A 22,454-nucleotide genomic window follows, 5' to 3' on the forward strand; every position below is an offset into this window, starting at 1 on the left:
TAGTAACATTTTTAAACATCCAACTGAATGTTTCAGAAATAAACATTCCATGAACAATGTATAAATAATGTTTTGCGCTAACGTTTAGTGAACTTTATTAAAGACCAGATAACTGAAAATGTGACATTCAAATTCAACATTCAAATGATCAGCTGATGCATCTTTATATCATTCGAAAATCTCTTCTACAGTGTCTCCATCTGTTTCCATATTCATATTCATATCTGCCGTCCGCTGCGTTTAAGGCGGCCTTTTCTAAGTCTAATTATTCACGCGGCGCTCTGTAATGCATCAGTGCTGTTGTTTACAGCTCAAGGTCGTGGCTCTACATCCAGACGCAGAAGCGGGTGATGGATGAGTATTTTTCTGGCTTCTGGACTACATGAGACAGACGTGCGTTTCCTGCTCTGCTGTCAGAATGTGTTTAATGCCACATGAGAAATGTCTGCGGCTGCAGCGCTTCTGTGTGACCTTACAGCGTTACCACGTTAAACGCAGCGCCGCACACTTCATCTGGTGTCAAAGAACAGCCATTCATATTTACTACAGTCAAAGTAAATGTTGGCGGCTGAATAAATGTCAAGGTTTATGACGTACTTCCCTTGTCTTTTGTTTGACGCTCTTTAACATTCTGTTAATTCATGAACAGAAAGACCTGTGATTGCCATCAAATATCATTTGACATAATACAGACATCAAGTCTTACTTTTGTGGGAAAATGACTTGATGTGAACCACAATGAATGCCTTGAACAATCATATACAGCTGATAAAAATGATTTAAACTAAAACTAAAACTAAAGTAAAACAAAATCCAAATAAAAAACCCAAAACTAATAATTATACCGTTTTAATTAAAATAAAGCTGAAATAAATTGCTTAAACTGAATTTAAAAGTAAAAATAAATTAAAGCATGATAAAAATATATATATATATAAATATTTTACATGAATAAAACATTTTTAAAAATGAATAAATAAATAGTTTTTAGTTTTTTTTGTGAAAAAACTCAACTTTTAATTTACTTTAAATCAACAAAACAACATCCATTCAAACAAACAACAGGGAGGGGGAGCAACAGACATAAATAATTAAATGAAAAAAAAAAAAAGATTTACATTTACATTCAGTCATTTAGCAGGTGCTTTTATCCAAAGCGAATTACAAATGAGGACAGATAAAAGAAATAAATAATTTTAACATTTAAAAAAACCTAATAATAATAGTGTTTTTATTAGTTAAAATAAAACTGAAATGAATTATTTTAACTAAAACTGAAATAAAAATAAATTAAAACTAAATGAATCTTTAATAAAACAAAGACTAATAGTCATAGTGTATTTGTTACTCAAAATAAAGCTGAAATTAAAGGAAACCAAAATGTAAAAAAAAAAATTTAAATCCTAATAATGGCTTAATAATGTTTTTATTAATTAAAAATAAAACTGAAATAAAATAAGTTGAAGCTATATAAAACTAATTAAAAATGAAAACTAGTAAAAATGACAAGAACATAACAAAAATGTAACTTTGATGTAAATTTATAAACTGAAAATAAAAAAATAATCAAATTCAAAATATTAATAAATATTATACATAATAAATATTACAAATAATATATAATAAATGATCAAAACTAATGAATAATGTGTCATACTAAAATAACACTGACCTCAAGTGTACTGTTACTCTACTGAGTGATCAGACATACAACCTTCAAAAACAGCACATTTACTCTTTCAGCCCCTCTTTTTTAATATATCATCCTCTGTGTTCTACAACAGTGGCGGTCCTGATGTTATGCTGACTGTCAGGCCCTCATTTGGTAGAATAACCCCGAGTGAAGCGGCACGTTGTTCTCGTGTGCAGCGTTTATCGCCCGCGGCTGTGTTTGCCTTGCCTTCTGCGATTGTCGCCCGTTCAAGGCCGGGCCAATTAAAAAGTGCTCTGCAAACTCACTTGTGTGACAACAGATTGAGCTTAAAAAGTGACAAAACACTCAGAGAAACTACAAACAATCCCGTCATGTATGAAGATGAATGCATTTACATATTATAAATCAGCACTGACAGATTTTCTGTACACTAATTACTTTAAAGTTTTGAGCAAATGATGTTTTTAGGACAAACAAAATAGTCTTTAGTCTTGACAATATGCTGATTTATTTAGTTGGATAAAATGAGGATAAAATGACAGTTTGCAATTTCAGGCTCTGAGTTTTTTATTATTTTTTAATTCATATAAATAAAATTTTTAATATATATATATATATATATATATATATATATATATATATATATATATATATCCTAATTTATCTTTACATTTTCAGTGTAAACAGTCCTTAAATATTTGCACTTCTGAATATAAGCACTCACCAAACATTTTTAATAATTAATGCTTTTTTTCAGGTTTAACTGGCTTATTTTATGCGGATGGGCCGCTGAGGGTCTCCTGAAACAGCGTGAAGGTTAAGCGTCTTGCACAAGGGCACAGGGATGTTGTACCCAGCAGCCCCGGGGTTAATTTAACACCGCTGGTGCCGTCAGCTACTTATTTGAACCAGTAACCTTGTAAGTGTTCATGGACTAGTGCTGTGTGATTTAGCACACGACCGATACGCTTCAGTGTCTCCTGTAATGACCTCAGACTTCTTATTGTGCATGAAGTGTGTTCATACTGCTTATTTCTGCCTCTGCAAAAATAAGTCATTCAGTGGCCATTGATTGATTGTTTGAATAAAAATTAAATATGAAACAAAAACTTAAGAAAAAATCTTAAACTTAACCAGAAACTAGAAATGTTTCTTTGGAAATTAAATAAATAAAGTACTAAAATTACTAAAACTAAAATGGGCATATTTAATATTAAAATTAAAATACAAAACACACTAAACTTACTAAAACTACAAACTTACTAATAAAATATAAATATTAAGTGACAAACTTTTTTTTACTGATTATAAAAAACTTTTTATACTAATTATAAAATTGAAAAGAAAATTATAAATGTTGTCTTTGCAATTAACTGAAATAAAGTGCATTGAAACTGAAATACTAAAATGACAAATTGAAATGAAATCAATTATAAATGTAAAAAAAAAAATATATATATATATATATATATATATATATATATATATATATATATATATATATATATATATATATAAAATAACAATTACAAAAGCACATCGAACTTACTACAAACCTACTAATAAAATGAAGATGACAAAATTACAATGAATCTAAAATGAAAATGTTGCCTTGGCAATTAAATAAAATAAAATATGTATAAATTATGTTTAAGTAAGGTAAGAATTTACAATAAGGTGTCATTTGTTAACATTAGTTAATGTATTAATTAACATGAAAGAACAATGAACATTACATTTATTACACTCTTTATTAATCTTTGTTAATGTTAGTTAATATAAATACAGTTGTTCATTGTTTATTCATGTTAGTTCACAGTGCATTAACTAATGTTAACAAACAAAACTTGTGATTTTAATAATGCATTAGTAAATGCTGAAATTAACATTAACTAAGATTAATAAATGCTGTAGAAGAATTGTTCATTCTTAGTTCATGTTAACTAATGTAGTTAACTAATGAACCTTATTGTAAAGTGTTACCTTAAGTAATTACTGAAAAATTGCTAAAACTAAAACTGAAAGAAAAATAAATTAATGCTAAATAGAATTTTTAATGACAAAAGTCATGCAAAAGTGTTAAAACCTAAATCAAAGTTAAAATAAAAAAAAATAAAAAAAATCTAATTCAAAATATTTAAAATAAATGTTTATATATAGAGAGATTTATAAATTAGAATATAAATAATACAAAAATATCACCAGCATGTTCTAAAGTAAACAAACTTTATAAAAATGATGACTGGCTATAAAATAACTTTTATAAGTTGAAAATTATTCTGTCTTTCCTGCTGATTATTTATTCATCGCAAACAGTCTACTTTTGTCTAATTGTCTGTATTAATTATAGTTATTATTAATAATATATTTAATTTGAAAGATGTGGTTGGTTATTAAAATCACTGCAGTGCATGATGTGATCTGAGCTCATTCTGCGTGTTTTGTTTTTATGCGTCCCGTCGGTCGAGGCTCATTTTCTGGAGTCTGTATGTAAACAGCAGTGTCACGATTATACAGAGTTGACCGGCCTCATTGAATTCTCATTAGCGGCTGGGCTCGGGCCTGGTGAAGAATGCTAATGCTGTAATTACTCCTGCGTTAAACACACAGACTTATCAAGAGCCACTTCGCCCAGCTTAAGAGTTTGAGAGTTCGTCCATGAATGTGACTGTCTTAATGCTAATTATTTAACATGTACCATTTGAATTAGGCCATGAAAGTCAATTTGAGTTATCGCTGAAGGAGAGCCGCGCGAGGCCGAGGCTTTGAATTACGCCAGCGGAGCGACTGCGATATTAAAGGTGGCTTTGACCACTAGAAGAGAACTGACGCTTTGAACATAAAGGGCAGAAAATGAGAGTTTTTTCATGCTCTATTGAGATTTTGAGAACTTCCTGTGAATGTAAATTTGGAAAAAGCATGAAAGGGGTCCGTATGTAAGTAATATGAAGCATCAGTGTTGAAGAAATAAGTTCAAATGTATCTATCTATCTATATATATATTATGGATGTGCATCTCATGACTCAGGCCGATACGATACGCATCTCGATGCATAGCCAACGATACGATACATTAAAGATATGGAGCAGGTACTGATGCAATACAATACGATTCACCCATTTTTACGCTGCAGTTCGATTCGATTCAACACAATGTGATTCGATGCAATACGATGCAATGGAGAAAATATGATCACTTTTAATGCCTTGAGGCCTGTTTCATAAAACAAGTTAACCAAATAAGCCAGGCTTATTTCAGTTAGTCTGACTCATTATCAAATGATTTAGTTCCATAAAGCAAGTTGAACATAGGCCTAGATCAAGCTTAGTCAATGTGGCAACTTATGCTGGGAAACTAATCTGGTCTAAAGCTGGTTCTTTTTTTTCTTTTTCTTTTTTTACAGTTTCTAGCCATGCAGCCTTTCTCTCTGGTTTATGAAATCTGTACCTTTTATAGTTTGCAAAACAAATAGCAGAACATTACAATCTAAAATTGCTCTTTAAAGCATTACATAACTTAATTAAAAGTTAAAATCGCTTAATTAAAAATGAAAATAAATAATAAAGAAAATGACTACATTTTAACTGCTATAAGAAACACACATTAACTCATTTGAGCTCAGTAATTAGGACTGTACTCGTTTACATTTGGTTTACCTATTACGATAATTCCTTTACAGTCACTGCTATCATAAAAATGCACTTATATGTAGGTTTAAAATTCTACAAAAGACACATTTAATGTCCAACAACAAATATTTTAGAAAAATTTATATTTTACTCCTTTTCGAGTAAAATAAAACTCCTTTTCGATTGCGCTCCGTCTGTTTAGCGCTCGTTCACTCCTGACAGCAAAATGGATATGTTTGCATGACTTTTTAACATTTACAGATGAAAAATATACCTGTGACATGTCAGTTATGCACTGAGGAAAACAATTCGCTGTTTGCCATGATGGATCGATTTGATCCGTGATCGACATTAAGGTCTGTTTAAGAATAAGCGTGCACAAATTAGTGAGATTGTGTTTTAGTGAGAATTTAATTTGTCATTTATGGAACCGCTTTAGCCCCGATTGATTTGTTAGGTTATTTCAAATCAGGTTTTGGGCTTTAATCCTCGGGTCTCTCTGTGTTGTTGTGATTTGTCATATTCACGCGCAGCAGTGATGAGAGAACACGCTTGAGAAACAGTTTAGAGAGGAGAAATCAATCTACATATAAAATATTGGTCACAGATTATTGGTCACTTTGTAAATAATAAAAATATAGCACATCCACTAGTAATTATTTATAAATAAATAATTTTTTACAGATACAAATATGTTAGAAACGCTGCATCGCAATATAAATTACAACTTGTTGCCGATGCACACTTTTTAAACCTATGCATCGCATCGATAACTTTTTATGCCGATGCACTGAGCGAATCGGAGAATCTTCCCATCCATAATATATATATATATATATATATATATATATATATATATATAAAATATTGTTTATTTATTATTTTTAATATGATTTTAGATTACTTTATTTTGTAATTATATTTATATATTTTTCTTTATTATTTATTTTCATTATAATATTATTTTTATTAAATGCGTTTAAATTTATAATATAACATATAATGTTAATATATAATTTATTTTTATTTATTGTTTTTATGTGTTAGGTTTTATTTTTAAACCATTTTATTTATTTGTTTTTAACTATTTATTTTTCAGCATTTTTATTTTATATTCATTTTGAATATTTTATTTATTTGTTTTCAATAATTTATTTTTATTATTTTTAATTTTAATGTTATTTTAATTAAGTTAATTATGTAATATGTAGGTATCATATATAAGTTTAACATTTAGTCTTTTATTTATTTATATATTAGTAGTTTTAAATAACTTTATTTATTTATTAAATTAATTAATTAATTTAATTTATTTAGTATTCATCCGTTTGTTTGTTTGTTTGTTTATTGTTTTATAGTCATTTGAATTATACATGTACATTTTTAAATATCATTTGTATTTTATTTATTTTTTACATCTTTTATGAATGTATTTTTATTATTTATGTTATAATTAATTTAATTTTGTAATGTAATATATCATTTTAATATTTTAACATTTTATCATGTATTATTTTTTCCAACATTTACTTATTTATTTATTTGGTTGTTTGTTTGTTTCAGCTTTATTTATTTATTTTTATTTTTTATTTTTTGCATAGAGCACCAGTTCAGATGTGGTCATTATTAACTTTTTATAAAAATGAAGGGTGAAAAAACTTTCTTTTTCTTGGAAGAGTTTTGGAATAGCATGAGGGTCAAAAACTGATGGTTTTTAGATATACTTTAATTAAAAATAATAATAAATGATTTCATGATTTCAATTGCGGTCATGCTGTTTTAATGATGCGAGTTAAGATGCAGGGCATGCCACTAAATTCATTATTTTAGCTCAGCAATGAATGAATTATGAATGAGAGGAGAAATTTTGGGTTTAATTGGACCTTGAAGGGTAAGATGATGTTGTACCTTAAGACGAGCGTAATCTCATTAAAAAGGGCACATAATCACCTCTAATATTTGCTCAGACATTGCCAAAAACTTGAAAGATTTGGGATCAGCATCGGCGTGAAGCTGAAACTGATCTGCCAGATGTCACAGCTTTAGTAATGAGAGCATAACTCTGTGCCAGTGTGCACAATATATATCTATAAATCCATGCTAATGTGCCCTAATGAATAAACATGAACATAGTTGAACTGTTGTGACACAGTCAGAGCCTCGTGTGGCTCCTCGACACCTGGCTTTTCTGTGAGGACTTCAGGAAGTGCTGCTCCTTTACATTTGCATTTTCAAAGCGTAATGTTTGACACTTACCGCCATCACTTTAATTATATTAACAAATCAAAATGTGTTTACTGTAGATATCAGTGTGTTTGCAACATGTTCATTATTTGCATTTATTTGCTCCACAGATGCTTTTGACTGAAAAATTGTGAAGCTGGTCTCACATCTCACCTGCAGGTGGATTTTCACCTGATTTTTATGAAATTTATGTATAAAAATGTAACTAAAATGACTAAAACTGAAATAAAAAAATTAATTAAAGCTAAATAGAACTAAAAACACTAATTGCTAAAACTACAAATCACAAACTACACATTTACTAATAAAATATTAATATTATATGAAAAATACAATAAAATGTACTAAAATGACTAAAACTGAAATAAAAATAATGCTAAATAATTTATAGTTTTAATTAAAAATGACGTCAAGCATATCAAAGTACAAAAGTACTATTATAATAAAATATGAATATTAGCTGAAAAATAAATGAAAATGAGAAATGTTGACTTGAATATTTTAAATTGAAATACTAAAATTACTAAACCTGAAATAAAAATAAAGATAAATAGAAATATTAAAACTAATAAAAATGACAAAAGCACATCAGTGTCTAGAACTACAAAAGTACAAATATAACAAAATATGAATATTACATTTTTTAAATAAAATTAGTTTGTTGAATTACTAAAACTGAAATAAATTAAAGCTAAATAGAAATGTAAAAAAATATAGTTTTTAATTACTAATATTAAAAATGTAGTAAAATAAAGCTTATTTTAACAACATTTCTAATTTTTGTTTTAAGTTCAAATTGAAATAAAAATAAAGCTAAACATAAATATTCGAAAAATAAAGCTAATAAAAATGGCAAAAACATATTTAAACTAAAATTGCATTTCAGCTCTCCTAAACAACACATCATTTGTGGATTCGTTCATGGCAGATTACTGTTTGTGGTTTATTCAAAATGTAAGCAATATTAATTAATAACAGAAAACTGAAACTTTCCAAATCAATGCGAACGCAATGGGTTTGTCGTTTTATTCGGGATTCCTGATAAATGGGTCCTTAAAGCCTCTTATTTCAGGCCTGATGAAGGACTCCGGCAGTTTGCCGGCAGGATTTGTAATTACAGTGGTTTAGCTCAGCAAATATTCTCTCCCAAGCCAATCAATAGAGAAATCAGCAGCTAAACTGGCTGTTAACCCAGTGCTTTACAAAGATCTCCTCCTCTGGGCCTTCATTTGCTGTTAACGTGGCCAAACAGTATCGATTTTGATGACTGTGTTAATAAACACCTTCAATTTTTAATCCTGCTTTAAAGGAACACTCAACACAGATGTAATGAGCGGCTGAAATATGGCGGTGCAAACGCAGTGATTTATTGACTCGTTGACAGCATTAGTCTTCTCTAACATGTAATGGACTTCTGATCGTTCTGTTCCGAAGAAGGGGAAATTACATTTGGGGAATGGAAATGCTGTAACACGGACTGATCTGCATAATGATCTTTAAACCGGGACGCCCATCGCCGCTCACACAGAGAAAAGCCATGTTTATGTGTTTGTTTGCAGATGTGTTTTCTGTCCTGTTTGTTCTCGGCTCGTCTTCAGGGATTCGCTGCAGAAACATCATGCACATGTGTCTGCGAATGCGAGCAGAGCGGATTGAAATGAGGCGTTTCAGTGTCATTGGAAGGTGTTTTTTTTTTGTTTTTTTTATTCCTGTGTCCCTGAAGTGACGTCATGTTGATTCTGTTACAGTGAGTTATTGTCGATTGGTTTATTTTATTATTTAAAATAGAGTGGGGGAAAAAATCCTGTTTATTTCCACCATTAAAAAAAAAAAGAAAAGACTTTTAACAATAGCTTTATATGTATAATTGAACAGCATAATACAATATGAATATAATTTAGGTGATGTAAATTAGTGTGATTTTAGTATTATTTATATTATATGATTATTATTTATTACTATTTTAAATTAGCTTTTGTTTTTGTATTTTTAGTTTTCATTGTAGTTTAAGTTCTTATTTTGTTACATCCTTTAGTCATTTTTATTTCAGTTTAGCTATATATATGTGTGTGTGTGTGTGTGTGTGTGTGTGTGTGTGTGTGTGTGTGTGTGTGTGTGAAAAATTTATTTTGTGTTCCTTTATGTGCTTTTTTGGGGGGGGGTTTGTTTGTTTGTTTGTTTGTTTTTGTTTTTGTTTTCTCAATGGCGATAATCTGCTGACTTGCATTCTATGAATCACCAAGGACCATGGATTCAACTAAAAATCTTCTTTACTGTTCTACTGAAGACAAAAATTCATCTACATCTTGGATGTCCTGACAGTGAGTAAATTAACGACACATTTTCATTTTTGGGTAAACTGTTCCATAAAGTTTTTTCATGTAATATTTTATTCAATTTCAGCTTCATTTAAATTGCCTAAACGATTTTAATAGTTTTACTTAACAGCAAGTATCACATTGAATGAAATTTTCAAGTAAACTGCAAAACATACTTCAATAATATTTTTATTTACTATTTTAAGCAGTTTTTACAGTATTTCCAGAACCAAAGCCATTGATAAAGTGAATGCTAAAGGTCCTTGCACACTGAGTTCAAAATTTTCCTATGCGTTTTTTTTTTCTTCATTTTTTTTGTACTTGTCATCCGAATTTTTTTATGACGGACGAAAGTTTCGGAGGCAGTGTGTAAACGTGATTGTCAAAACGTGAGGTCGTCTTTATTTTTTAACATGCAAAAATTTCGGACTCAAATTTGGGACTCAGTGTACAATGACCTTAACTGTTGCACTCAATCCAAACAAGCGAGTAAACTGTTGATTTTTTTCCCAAAGTGAGCTTGTTTATCAGCAGAAAGGCTTTGCTTTTTCCATTACAGCTAAACACTTTTCAACTTCATTCCTGTTCTATTGCTCCAATTGTCTCATGTCCCTCATCTTTTTCTCTCACGGTTCAGTCGGTCAATCTATCAGGACTTCATTGAGTCCCGTGATCCTGAGGGTCCAGATACATGCGCGTCTCCCAGGCTTGTGTAGGGAAAAGCCGGGCCTTGTTTTCCAAAGGCTTTGACAATCCGGCAGTCAGGCTTCAGTGGGCAGCGTTTGCTCCGTGACAGCCAGTATTGTTCCCAGAGTGACGGGGTCCAGAGCCGCCCGGAGCGACAAACACCGCGGATGAAATGCATTCGAGGTGAAATGATAGAGCTGCTTTATTTTCTTTCATCTTTGTTCCTTCAGGACATCTTGGATTTCTGCTGGTATGTGTACATGAGTCGGCTTCGGTGGTCTTCACTCGACTTAAATATGTCAATCAATGCATGAGCATCGGAAGCAAAATAAATAAATAAAATGTGTGTGGGTCCTCACCCAGAAAATGTTTACTGGAGTAGATACCATTTCCTGCCTTTTAATTAAACAATTGTTTTTATAGCCTAAAACTGTTACCACATACCTGGAAAGGTTTCCCAAAAATTAGCACAGCAACAAAAGTCTAGAAAGTTGTTTTGAACAAAAGAATTGATGTACTGTAGTTAGCTAGCCTAGCAAAAATGTCAGATAACTGTTAGCGTTATAACAACATAGTGTAACTGTAATTCAGTGCTGCAACAAAGTTGTGTATTCTGAGTTGTGTGGTAAATACAATTTTTATATAATAATTGGCGCTGTCAAATGATTCATCGTGATTAATCGCATTCAAAATAAAAGTTTTTGTTTACATAATATATGTGTGTGTACTGTGTTTATTTATTATGTATATATAAATACACACACATACAGTATATATTTTGAAAATATTTACATGTATATACATTTATATATTTATATTCTTATATTTTATATTATATATAAATATATTTAATATATAAACGTAACATATTTTTCTTAAATATATACATGAATATATATATATATATATATACATACATATATGTACATAATAAATATACACTGTATACACATATATTATGTAAACAAAAACTTATTTTGTACGCGTTTAATCGTGATTAATCATTTGACAGCACTAATAATAATATAAAATGCACTAAGGTCTGATGAGCTGCTGGGTTAATGAAAAATTAATCATTTTGTCTGCATTCGCCCAAACTGATTTGCTGAAATCAAAATGTGTGCGCTAGCCAATGAGGTTCCACATTGCACATTAGCCCCGCCCACTGCTGTCATTCTTAAAGACCGAATAATTGCAAATTAACTCTGTTGATTTGATGTGAAAATACAACAAAGAATATAATTTGCATGCAGTGCATTAATTCTATGTGGTATGTAAGACTTTCTCACACTTTTTCTGTCACGTGTGAGGAAAAAAGAATCAAATACACTGCGCGTTCATCGATATCAATGGAAATAGTGTGCTTTAAAGGGATTGTTCACCCAACAAATGGAAATTTACTCGCCCTCAAATTGTTCCAAAACATCTATGAGCTTCTTATATTTTATACTTTCAAGAATATGGTAAACAAATAGTTGACAGTCCGCTTTGACTTCAGTAGTATGGAAAAAAATACTATGAAAGTTATTGGGGACCATCAACTCTAAAGATGAGTGAAAATATCTGTGCTAAGCTTATTTTTAGCCTACAACTCAAACACTGGTGAGTGAAATCAACATAGCCAATGGCTAACAATTGACATCATTTAGTCATTTAGCATGACAAATTGTGAGTGAGTAACTTGTATTGGCATGTTGTTGGGGATTTTTCCAAACTATTTTAGGAACCACTAATTTAGTGTATTTGAGCTGTTTATGGGTTTTCTGTCGATCATGATTGCATTTCACATTTCCCAAGGTGGAATCTCAAAACCGATCTATAATCTTGCAAAACGTTGTATTTACAGGAGCTTTATATAAAATTCCCACTGTCTGAAATCCAATATAAATGCTCAAATTCAGGATTAAGCGGGAAAAACTGAATGTTAAAGAGGGTTTGTGGTCGGGTCTGGATGGGATAATCCCTTCAGGTGCTACGACACGCCTGTCTATCATGGCTGATGGGAAAAATAGCCATGAAATGCCCAAACGCTGAAGCTCTTATCTGGTGGTGGAGCGTCCAGATATCATTTCTCATTTTGAAGTTCTCTGAATCACCTACTCCATTCTTATCTTTACAGCAACTAGCTGGACTGGCCAAACATGGCTCCTTTCTGCCGCCATAAACCTGCTCTGAGTGTCTGTCATGTCAAACGTGAAGACCCTCTCGCTTTAGAAATATTGAGCCAAATAAGACCTACAAGAGTCTGTAGATCAAAAGAGTTATTCATATTATGCTGTGAGTATATATAGAGAGAGAGAGAGAGAGAGAGAGTTAAAAAAAATTATATATATTATGTATATGAATTATATATAGGATAAAATATATAACAAATGTGAAAATATACTGTATTTAGAAATATTTAAATATATTTAAAATAATTATATTTATACAACAAAATATTTAAACATATTTTTTAAAAATTATATATTATTTAATAGCAAGTTTATCTAAAAGAAAAGTTGGACAAACTTAAAGTTGAAGTCCATAATGTTAACTGACTGTCAATGACTAACTTTAGCTCTTTATTTTCACCCTGTCATTGTGTAAATAATTGTTTTAATTAATCGAGCGGTATGATCTTTATCAGAACAGATTCCTGAATGCTGCTAAATCCTATTATGAATGTCTTTAAATGAAACACAAACAGATTCATTGAAGTTACAGAGTTCAGCAAAAGGTTCAAAACATAAAAAACCCAGAAAACCTGCATATCTAGGAGTATACATGTATATTCAAGCTAATTAATGGGATTCAAACACCTACAGAGAGCGCTGAATGAATTATTGATGCAAAAATCATTTATTCTCAGTACTAGCAATGCCAGGCAACTAATTACTGCAGTCAAATTTGCATCGCTAACAAAAGATGACAGAAGCCATGTGACTGACGGAAGATCACGGCGGAGAATTAGTGTTTCTGTAGAGGAAAACAATCCTCAAAGCTTCACCGATGCCCAGTTTGTCCATTAAATTTCTCTCGCTGCTCTCCAGATTTCATTCCCGCTCTTCAAATGCTGTAAGTCTGATTCAATAATGAGTTTACATATGGCAGGACGTGAGGAGGAAGCCGTCCAAACAAGATCAGGCCTCCGCCGGACTACACTCTGTATGAAATTGTTTGTTCATTCCTTGCCAATTATCATTTTCTCCTCAGAATAACTAACTGCGGCCTCTTTTTTATCTTTGTGTTGATGCATAGCAGGGGAAGTAGGGCCGGCTGGAGATCTGGCTCAGGTCAGAGATGACTTTCACTTCTCTAATTGGATTTGCTGCTGCCAGTGTCGAGCTCACAGGGCTGGACGGACGCCAGTCCACTGCATCTGGGTTCGGTCCTTCAAGCTTCAGCGCTTCACTGATTCTCATTCATTACGCTGGCGTGTGAAGGCGTAACTCGGAATAGGGAGATTGGAGGCAAAGCACAGAGTAACTTCCAACTGGAAATGCAGGTGAAAGATCTGCTGCGGTGATTTCACACAACAATCACAACTGTGATGATGCTCCGGTGACGCGGGGTGATTCGAGGTGATCAGGGGTTGCTGCTAACATAACCAGTGTTGTTATTCATACCTAAAAATGAAAAGTATTAAAAATAATTTTGTTTATTAAAATAAAGATGAAATAAGATTTTAAAAATTATATTAGATTTACATTTAAAAACAGAACATTTGACATTTCTAACTGAAATAAGTACTAAAATTACTAAAGAAAAAGTAAAGCTGAATAGAAATATTTTTTAAAAACTAAAATGTAATAAAGCACACAGCAAAATGACTAAAGTGTTAACTAAAAAAATGACGAAAGCATGTAGGAAAATTACTAAAATGTAAACTAAAACAAAAAAAGATAAAAGCACAGCAAAATTACTATAACGTAAACTAAAAACTAAAACATGAAAAAAGCAAATAGCAAAATTACTAAAACTTGAACTGAAACTAGAAAAATGACGATACATAGCAAAATTACTAAAGCATAAATAAAAAAATGCAAAAGCCCATGGCAAAATTACAAAAATGTGAACCAAAAATGTGAAAAGTGATCAAACGTAGCGAAATTACTAAAATGTAAACTAAAAAATTTAAAATAATATAGCAAAATTATTATAATGTGAACTAAAGACTAAAAGACAAAAACAAATAGAAGAATTACTAAACAGAGTGTCTATTTATACTAAGTGCAAATAGCCCACCTTGTTGAAAAAGGCTATTTACACTAACTGCGCCCCACCAACGTGTGATTGGGTTAGTCAACACTAAAAAAGACGCTCATTCAGCATCAGTGGTGAAGATGGTAAGGCATGTGCTTTTTGACGCGACCGACCCGAGTTCAAGCCCACCTTTTGCCAAACTTTTTTTCTCCCTTTTCAAATCTCATATCGCATCGGAAAGGCATTTATTTTCAATAAAAATGAAGGAAATAATCAAAAAGTTGGGTAGCGTTAGGGTAGGTGTAGGGAGGGCTTTATTGTCCCAATAAGGTGGCATCCATTTAATGATTTGAATTTAAACTAAAATTTACACTCAATACGTTATTATTGCGTACTGTTTTATAATGTACTACACTCAAAAAAAATAAATGGTGCTATATAGCACTAAAAGTGGTCCTTGGCTCGTAATCATAGGGGAACCACATTTGGTGCTATATAGTACCATATCTTTAAAGGTGCTGTACAGTCAAATGGTGCTATGTAGAACCATAAGAGGTGCCATATTGCATGGCAAAGAACCAGTGAAGAACTGTTAAAGAACCACTGAAGCAACAAGTTATGGTGCTATACAGCACCAAAAGTGGTTCCCCTATGATTACGAGCCAAAGAACCACTTTTAGTGCTATATAGCACCATTTTTTTTTAGAGTGTACAATACTGAGGTGCAGATAATTTCCACTATTTGCATTAAGTAGTATAAATAGCAGAAAATCTTGCTATTTTAACAGTGTAAATAGAATCTATAGCTATTTGCACTTAGTATAAGTAGCATATCGTTAAAAAATACTGCTATTTTCACTTGGTGTAAATAGCATCCATCGCAAAAAAAATATGCTATTTGCACGTAGTGCAAATAGCCGCTGCCATTACTAAAACCTAAACTAAAGACTAAAAAAGACAAAAAAAGACAAAAAAGACAAAAGCACACAGCAAAATCACTAAAATCTAAACTAAAAATTTAAAAATCACAAAAGCATGTAGCAAAAGTACTAAAATGTAAACTAAAAACTGAAAGAAAGAAAAAACCTGATAAAAGCACCCATCAAAATTACTAAAACTGAAACTGAAATTATTAAATTATTCCGTTTTTGAAAAATGTTCAAAAAGTTATGTAAGCAATAAGGTACAAGAGGCCGTGCTGTATTGTGAATAAGTCACGGCTGAAGGGCATTGTTTGGCATGACGCGAAGCGGAGTAAATATTAATAAACACTATAATAGTATAAATATGTGAATAATACTAAAATAATACTGAACTTAATTACATTTTTTAGTTGCATGACAGTAAACACAAAACAAAAACAACAGAGATCTCATTTAAGATGTTATCATTTACAAACGTAATGCTGTCAGGTGTGCAGGCTGTCTTTTGTATGTTGCTGTATCTTTATTATTCAATTCATGCATTGGTGGAGCAGCAGCATGTGCAGCATTATTGACCTTGATATCTTCAGGAATTCAACATGACATGTGGTGAAGCTCCTGTGTGTGTGTGTGTGTGTGTGTGTGTGTGTGTGTGTGTGTGTGCGCGCTCCATGCATGTTTTAATAGATAATGTTCTCTCTATCTCTATCTGCAGGCCATGTGTAATCCACAAACTGTTGAATCATCCCAGCATATGATGGAATAACCGCAGGTCTGCTTAAATACATTTGTTGACTTACCTTTTCACCAATTACAGGACAGACAGCAGCGCTTTCCATGTAGACGGCACATCTGAGTGCATAAACATCTGAGCTGTATTGATTTACTCCCTCTGGGTTCAGGAAATTAGATCGCATGACCAGCGCAGGATATTTTAGTTGTAAAAAACGAAGCTTCTTATGGGTTTCCAATAAATGTAAAGACAAACGATGACACAAAATACAGCTTCATTGAGTGATGCAATCCACACATTTCTTAATGATAATTGCGCTCTTAGTGAATTGCCTTGTTTTCTCTACTATCCCATTAATACTCTCATTTGATGTCACCTGGACTACTGGGAAGAAAAAGATAAAAAAAACCACAGCAGATCAGTGCAGTATCAAATATACACAAACATATACAGGTGCTGGTCATATAATTAGAATATCATCAAAAAGTTTATTTATTTCACTAATTCCATTCAAAAAGTGAAACTTGTATATTATATTCATTCATTACACACAGACTGATATATTTCAAATGTTTATTTCTTTTAATTTTAATGATTAGAGCTTACAGCTCATGAAAGTCAAAAATCAGTATTTCAAAATATTAGAATATTACTTAAGACCAATACAAAGAAAGGAAAAAGGATTTTTTTAGAAATCTTGGCCAACTGAAAAGTATGAAAATGAAAAGTATGAGCACGTACAGCACTCAATACTTAGTTGGGGCTCCTTTTGCCTGAATTACTGCAGCAATGCGGCGTGGCATGGAGTCGATCAGTCTGTGGCACTGCTCAGGTGTTATGAGAGCCCAGGTTGCTCTGATAGTGGCCTTCAGCTCATCTGCATTGTTGGGTCTGGTGTCTCTCATCTTGCTCTTGACAATACCCCATAGATTCTCTATGGGGTTCAGGTCAGGCGAGTTTGCTGGCCAATCAAGCACAGTAACACTATGGTCATTGAACCAGCTTTTGGTACCTTTGGCAGTGTGGGCAGGTGCCAAGTCCTGCTGGAAAATGAAATCAGCATCTCCATAAAGCTTGTCAACAGAAGGAAGCATGAAGTGTTCTAAAATTTCCTGGTAGATGGCTGCGTTGACTGTAGACATCAGAAAACACAGTGGACCAACACCAGCAGATGACATGGCAGCCCAAATCATCACTGACTGTGGAAACTTCACACTGGACTTCAAGCAACATGGATTCTGTGCCTCTCCACTCTTCCTTCAGACTCTGGGACCTTGATTTCCAAATGAAATGTAAAATTTACTTTCATCTGAAAAGAGGACTTTGGACCACTGAGCAACAGTCCAGTTCTTTTTCTCCACAGCCCAGGTAAGATGCTTCTGACGTTGTCTCTGGTTCAGAAGTGGCTTGGTAGCCCTTTTCCTGAAGACGTCTGAGCGTGGTGACTCTTGATGCACTGACTCAGGCTTCAGTTCTCTCCTTGTGAAGCTCTCACAAGTGTTTGAATCGGCTTTGCTTGACTGTATTCTCAAGCTTGCGGTCATCCCTGTTGCTTGTGCACCTTTTCCAACCCAAATTCTTCCTTCCAGTCAACTTTGCATTTAATATGCTTTGATACAGCACTCTGTAAACAGCCACACCTTTCAGTAATGACCTTCTGTGACTTACCCTCTTTGTGGAGGGTGTCAATGTTCGTCTTCTGGATCATTGCCAAGTCAGCAGTCTTCCTCATTATTGTGGTTTCAAAGAACAAGAGATACCCAGAATTTATACTGTAGGGATGGTCATTTATTCAAACTCAAATGTAAATATTCTAATATTTTGAGATACTGATTTTTGACTTTCATGAGCTGTAAGCTCTAATCATCAAAATTAAAAGAAATAAACATTTGAAATATATCAGTCTGTGTGTAATGAATGAATATAATATACAAGTTTCACTTTTGAATGGAATTAGTGAAATAAATCAACTTTTGATGATATTCTAATTATATGACCAGCACCTGTATATATATATATATATATATATATATATATATATATATATATATATATATATATATATATATATATATATATATATATATATATATATATATATATTTATAAACACTGAAAACAAGACTGAATTGAGATATAAACTCAGAACTGCAAGAAATATAGTTCACCCCAAAATTAACCTGCCAAAAATGCTAAAGTCTAAATCCAAATTTTACAAAAAGCTTATGGACATAATTATAAGTCAGACATTGAAGTGAGTTGCTGTTTTTGTCACTCTTCTGGAAGATTCATTCACTTATTCTGACAATGTTGTGAGTGATATTTCTGTTTTGAAGATGTTGTCTTTGGACTGTTTGACTACGAAGAGAATATAGGAAAATATAACTTAATTTGTGTTGTTTGCTAGCTAAATTTCACATACATAATTTAGTGCCTCTAAACATTCTTTATTCAAAGTTGATCTGGACAAGTAGCCAATGGAAATTATCCAAAGCTCTGTTAATTCAAAAGCAATGAAATGAAGCATCCTTTGTGTTGTTACCCTGGCAACATGTCTGTATCCGAGTACGCTTGTATTTTTTTCTCCTTTTTGTGAATTCACGAACCCGCTTGAAGTCCCTATCTTAATCAAATGAGTCGCAATACGCGCTTTGAAGTTCCGATCTGAATCAAGTGATTTGCGATACCTGCTCTGAAGATCCGATTTGAATCAAATGATTCGCAATCCGAAGTCCTGATCAAAATCAGAATATTCACAATCTGAAGTCCCGATCTGAATAATGATTCGCGAACCATTATTCAGATCTGAATCAAAAGAATCACGAACCTGCTCCAAAGTTCCAGTCTAAATACGCTTTTAAGTTCCGATCTGAACCAAGTGAGTCGCGATACTCGAACCGGTTCGAGCGCTTCAAAACAGTGAATCATTTTGTGATGAGTGGTTAACTGGTTCGGAGTTTCAAAAAGCTCCATTTCTATGAAGGTAGAATGATGCCTAAAGGATTTGCATGCGCAGGGTAAGAGTTGTGAAAGCGTACATAAGACTGTGCGCATAAATTTGCATGTGAAAGAGAAGCTTTGTTGGGCAAAGTGGTCAGGTATGGGAAATTACCAATAACAACAGACACAAATCCTATAGTCGACTACGCCACCCGGAATGTACCGGGACATAACAGCCCTATACAAGGGAACACAGGTTCGTTGCCAAAGGCAGGGTGAGCATGGAGACATAGATAAAGTATAAACAAATTAAGCAATTTATATATACATAAAAATGAAACATTTAACACATTGGTTTTTGTACACAAGATCTTAAACCAAATACACAAATCTACCAGTTACAGAAATGGCCATGAAGAAAAAGAAAACCCATATAAACAAAATTAACCAAAATAAGACCAAGACAAAACAAGTTAAAACAATCACCCCAATCAAGCACTAAAAACAAAGCAGCAGTGCAGTCACATCACTGATTAACATTAGTCTCTGACCAAGTTACTGGAAACTCCTGGATGTGTAGTTACATCTGCTGAACTACAAACGAAAAGATTATCTACAATATTAACTCATTAAAACACATGACAAACTCCCATCATACATACCCAGAGAGATGTACCATGTAGAAAAATGCATGGTCGCTCACAACGCAAGACCATGGTCACTAGCATGCTGATGACCAAAAAAACACAACGAATAAAGCCTTTCCTTATAAAAGATACAATCCTTTATATAACTGCGAGACGGCCCTGAAAAAGGCCCAACTGCTAAAACACAACAGGAGGACACACCAAGCCCTATCCCTTGTTCACAATGACGTACTTCCACTTAGGTCTAATACCAAGGATGATGCATCCTGAGCAATCAAACCTTTCCCTTTTTATATTATCATTGCCAACACTGATAGATTCGTAGGATTTAAACCATGTTAACCAATCACAAAGGAGTAAGGACACTGATAGGTTCACAGGATGGCATGACATCAGCCAGTCATAACTGGGCTATACCTTACACGGCTACATTTGTAAAGGTGTCGCATTTCAAGCGCAAGAAAAAAATATTTGCAGCATTTGACTGTTATTCGTAAGTGTAATTCATGTATTGTGAAACTGCAGCTTCATGCTAATGCAAAATAAATATGATCTGCATTCTTCTGACTTCCATTTTTACGCGCTTACCCTTTTGGCACTTTTTTTTCATTGCAGAAAAGCACCAAGAAAAGTATCTGTAATATAATAATATAATATATCCATTTATATTTAAATCATGCTTTTGGTTTAGAATATAAATCATGCCTTTTTAGGACCGCATGTGATAACAAATACACTTTATCTGTCTTTCAGAGCCTTGATGTCTGCTGTCTTTCTCACTCTTTGAGCGTTATCATAGGCAGCAGCTCCACATGAAGCACAGAGGAGATCGACTCACAACTGAATCCAGCAGAGCTTGACGTTATCATGTTGCTAAGCAATACTCTAATGTGGTGAAAAACATCACACAAATATTGAGTAAAACCGTTTTTCAGTTTGACTTCTGCTTTTTTATCAATACACTTTTAAATGGAATCAAATTTTTAAGATAATAATTATAAAATAAGTGTTTAAATAAATAATATTAACATATTAAATATTTTTATACACACACACACACACACACACACATATATATATATATATATATATATACAGTGCCTATAAAAAGTCCTCATACCCCTTCATTTTTTTCATGATTTGATAATGAAAAAGCAAAAACAGAACTGTCACAACTTCGTAAATTAATTAAAAATAAAAAAACTGAAATGAGTACATTGCATAAGTCTTCATACCCTTAACTCAATACTTAGCTGAAGCACCTTTACAGCCTCAAGTCTTTTTGGGTATGATACGACAAGCTTTTGCATCAGAATTTGGCAATTATCTGCCATTCTCTTCTCCTCACCTCTTCACCTCTCAAGCTCTGTCAGGTTGGATGGGGGCAGACACACATTTTCAGATTTCTCCGGAAATATTTGATTGCATTCAAGCTCAGGCTGTGGCTGGGCCACTCAAGGACATTCACAGAGTTGTCTATAAGCCACTCTTGCTGTGCTTAGGGTCATTGTCCTGTTAGAACGTAAACCTTCTGTCCAGTCTGAGGTTCTGAATGATCTGGACTGGGTTTTCATTAAGGCTATCTCAATATTTTGGTGCATTGAGCTTTTCTTCTACTCTGACGAGTCCCTCAGTCCCTGCCGCTGAAAAACGCTACCAGCACACTTTACTTTTGGGATGGTACTCTGCAGGTGATGAGCAGTGCCTGGTTTCCTTCAAGTTTGGAATTGAGGTTCATCAGACCAGAGAATCTTGTTTCTCTCAGTCTGAGGGTCCTTTAGGTGCTTTTTTGCAAATTCCAAGTGTGTTTTCGTGTGTCTTCATTGAGGAGAGGATTGAGTTTGGCCACACCAGCATAAAGCACAGATTGGTGGAGGGTTGCAGTGATGTTTGTCCTTCTGTAGGTTCCTACTATCTCCACATATGATGATGGAGCTCAAATAGAGTGACCATCAGGTTATTGGTCATCACTCTAACCAAAGCCCTTCTCCATCAATTGCTCAGTTTGGCCAGGAGGCCAGCTCTATGAAGAGTTCTGGTTGTTTCAAACTTCTTCCATTAAGGGTAACAGAGACTACATGCTTCTGTGACTCTTCAATGCAGCAGAATATTTTTCTGAACTCGTCTCCAGATGTGTGGTTTGATGCAATAATGTCTCTTGAGCTAAACAGGCAGTTTGTTTGACCTCAGGGCTTGGTTTTTGCTCTGATATGCATTTTCAGCTGTTAAACCTTTTATTAAGACGTGTGTGCCTTTCCAAATCATACCCATTCAATTGAATTTGCCACAGGTTAACTTCACTTGAAGTGCAGTAACATCTACAAGCAACATGAATGCTCCTGAGCTAAATTTCAACTGTCCCAGATGCAATGGAATCATTTAAGTTTTTTATTTTTAATAAATTTGCAATTATGTTAAAAACCTGTTTTTTGCTTTGCCATTATGGTGTATGGAGTGTAGATTGATGTGGGAAAAACAGTCATTTCAAGCAGT

General features: G+C 33.0%; 1 long non-coding RNA gene across 1 annotated transcript; it reads left to right on the top strand.

Annotated features, from left to right (window-relative positions):
* The first annotated feature begins 8,380 nt into the window (after window positions 1–8,380).
* On the top strand, window positions 8,381–20,882 carry LOC131547880 (uncharacterized). The gene is made up of 6 exons (XR_009273045.1): window positions 8,381–9,275; window positions 9,772–9,849; window positions 10,484–10,716; window positions 13,566–14,020; window positions 16,357–16,413; window positions 20,715–20,882. It is a non-coding gene; the product is annotated as an uncharacterized LOC131547880 (long non-coding RNA).
* Window positions 20,883–22,454: the final 1,572 nt, after the last annotated feature.

Source organism: Onychostoma macrolepis, chromosome 10 (genome assembly GCF_012432095.1).
Source record: "Onychostoma macrolepis isolate SWU-2019 chromosome 10, ASM1243209v1, whole genome shotgun sequence".
In the NCBI taxonomy this organism is placed as follows: Eukaryota; Metazoa; Chordata; class Actinopteri; order Cypriniformes; family Cyprinidae; genus Onychostoma; species Onychostoma macrolepis.